The following is a 3,030-nucleotide window of genomic DNA, read 5'->3' as shown; positions in this document are numbered from 1 at the left end:
CGCTGCTGAGGAATGCGATCAAGGTCCCCCCTTCAGCCAAGCAAGAAAGCCTTCCATGTGTTCTAGAGTCCCCTCCCCTGCCTCTTCGCTGAGGAACGCCTTTCCACGTGTTCTGAGTCCCTCCCTGCCTCATCGCCAGAGACATGATCGGTCCCCCTCGGCCAGGCAGGACAGCTTCCGCGTGTTCTGGGTCCCTCCCTGCCTCGCTGCTGGAGAGTGCGATCAGGTCCCCCGGGTGCAGCTGTGCCTGGGACCCCGCCCCTCACTTCCTGATCTCAGATCAGGGGACCACAGGCACCTCAGCACCCGGTGCCCTGGGTGCCGCCATGCCTGTGGCCCCGCCCCTCCCTTCGCGATCGCATACCAAGCTCCCTTCGCGATCGCATACCAGGTCCCCTGGCCCTGGGGGTCCTGCACCCCAGCTCTCTCTTCCTCCAATCGCCATGGCGATCACGGCACCCCAGGCCGGGGGTGTTCCCTGGCCTGCTGCTGGGCTTTCTGATGGCTGCTGCTGGGCTTTCTGATGGCGATCACTGGCTGGGGGGCGCCCAGCTCTTGTCTGCCACCCTTCTTCTGTCTTTCCCCTTTTTCTGTCTTTCCCCTTTTGCCTCCCATCATTGTGCCTATGTATGCAAATTAGCCGCCATCTTTGTTGGCGGTTAACCGCGATCTTGGCTGGCAGTTAATTTGCATATCGCCCTGATTAGCCAATGGGAAGGGTAGCAGTTGTACGCTAATTACCATGTTTCTCTTTTATTAGATAGGATGGTCACTTTGGTGGTGGAATGTTATCTGATTTAAAAAAAAAATTGGTACTATTCTGTGTAAAAAAGTGTAATGCAATAGAGCTTGTGTGTGCTGGAGGATGGGAAGGAGGGCACATTGCTGTGTAATACTTTAGCTAAGAAAGTCAGGGAGGCCTCTGAGGAGATGACATTAGAGCTGACACCGGAATGGCCAGAATATGGATGGCAGCAATGTGAAGATCTGAAAAAGAGGGTTCTAAGAAGTAAATATAAAATTTTAAAATGGGAACAATATTGAAATGTCCAGAAATAGGAATAAAATCAGTGTGGGTGAACCACAGCAGAGGATAGTAAATAGAGTTTAAGGCAGTTCACATATGTTTGTAGGACATGGGAGTTTGGATTTTGTTCTAGTTGTAATGAGAAGCCATTGATTGCAGAGGTTTAAATAAAGGGGAGGTGGGGTAATAAGATAAGATCTATAATTTAAAGAGGCCACTTCAGCACTTAAAAAGAACAGACTCTAAGGAAGGGACAAGAGTGATGACAGAAAGACTAGGTTAGGAAGTGGCTATAGTAGTGCAGATGAGAGATGACCAGAAAATGTAGGGGTAGAGAAAATGAGAAGTTTTTGTTGAGGATAGACTAGATGTAGGAAGGAAGATCATGACTGTAGATATAAAATTAGGAGTTACCTGATATGTTTATTTGAAGTTATGGGTCTGGATGACATCTTGTAGTGACAGCACCCCAATACTTAGATATTGATAGAGAAGGCAGTCTTGGCAAAAGAGACTAAGATGGGATGACAAAGTCAGAGAAAAGGTAGAAGTATGCTTTCATTGGGTACAAGGGTAAAAAAATGTTTTAAGAAGGAAGAAGTATTCAACGGTGTCAAATGCTGTTTAGAGGTAAAGAAAGTACAGTAAAAAATGGCTCTTTGAGAAACACTTTAATAGTTATAGCCCTTTTCACTACTGTCTATTTCTTCCATATATTAGAGATGAGAATACTATGATCCAAGGACATAAAGCATGGACCTATCCTCTTATTTCTTATAACTCACTAGAGGCCGGGTGCATGAAATTCGTGCATGGGGTGGGGGGGTGTCTCTCTCAGCCCAGCCTGCACCCTCTCCAATATGGGACCCCTCCAGGAATGTCCGACTGCCAGTTTAGACATCCCTAAACCGGCAGTCAGACATCCCTCTCACAATCTAGTACTGCTGGCTCCCAACCGCTCACCTGCCTGTCAGCCTGATCACCCCCCAACCATTCCCCTGCCAGCCTGATCGATGCCTAACTGCTCCCCTGCCCGCCTGGTCGCCCCCAACTGCCCTCCCCTGAAGGCCTGGTTACCCCCAACTGCCCTCCCCTGAAGGCCTGGTTACCCCCAACTGTCCTCCCCTGCCAGCCTGGTTGCCCCCAACTGTCCTCCCCTGCTGGCCTGATCACCCACAACTACCCTCCCCTGCCGGCCATCTTGTGGCTGGGAGCACCGCCATCTTTGACGGTATGGCAGCAATTAGCATATTCCCTCTTAATTGGCTGTGGGCACCGCCATTTTTGAGGGCAGGGCAGTCAATTAGCATATTCCCTCCTTATTGGATGTGGGCTCTGCCATCTTTGCGATGGCATGAGGATCAATTAGCATATTCCCTCTTTATTATATAAGACTAGAGGCCCGGTGCACAAAAATTTGTGCACTCGGGGGAGGGGAGTCCCCCAGCCCGGCCTGTGCCCTCTCGCAGTCTGGGACCCCTCGGGAGATAACAAGCTGCTGGCTTAGGCCTGCTCCCGGGTGGCAGAGGGCAGGCCCAATCCCTAGGTGCAGCCCCTGGTCAGGCTCAGAGCAGGGCCGATTGGGGAGTTGGGGCGCCACCCCTGTCATGCACAGAGCAGGGCAGATCTGGAGGTTGCGATGCCACCCTCAGTCACGCTCAGGGTAGGGCTGATTGGGGGGTTGGGGCACCGCCCCCTGTCACACTCAAGTCAGGGTCGATGGGGAGGTTGTGGCGCCACCCCGTCACGCACAGAGCAGGGCCGATCAGGGGGTTGGGGCGCTGCCCCCTGTCACTCACAGAGCAGGGCCCATCAGGGGGGTTGGGGCTCCGTACCCTGTCACACAACAGAGCAGGGTCGATCAGGGGATGGGGAAGCTCCCCCCTGTCATGCACAGAGCAGGCCGATAGGGGGAGTGGGGCACCGCTCCCTGTCACACACAGAGCAGCGGATCAGGGGGGTGGGGCGCTGCACCCTGTCACACTCAGGCAGGCCAATGGGGA

The 3,030-nt window shown here is 52.9% G+C and overlaps 1 protein-coding gene across 7 annotated transcripts in view; it reads right to left on the bottom strand.

Annotated features, from left to right (window-relative positions):
- The window catches only part of OLA1 (Obg like ATPase 1), a 157,629-nt gene that overhangs the window by 65,541 nt on the left and 89,058 nt on the right, over positions 1 to 3,030 (bottom strand). Inside the window, exon 1 of one of the 7 annotated variants that reach the window (XM_023744773.1) lies at positions 1,442 to 1,514. The exons of the other annotated variants lie outside the window; for them this stretch is intronic. The gene's annotated coding sequence lies outside the window, so the exon portion shown is untranslated. Of the gene's footprint in view, positions 1 to 1,441; positions 1,515 to 3,030 lie in introns of those variants that run through there. 7 annotated transcript variants of the gene reach the window in all.

Source organism: Myotis lucifugus, unplaced genomic scaffold, assembly GCF_000147115.1.
Source record: "Myotis lucifugus unplaced genomic scaffold, Myoluc2.0 scaffold_5, whole genome shotgun sequence".
NCBI lineage: Eukaryota > Metazoa > Chordata > Mammalia > Chiroptera > Vespertilionidae > Myotis > Myotis lucifugus.
Note: the sequence above shows the minus strand (reverse complement) of the source record. Positions and strands in the feature narration are given on the sequence as shown.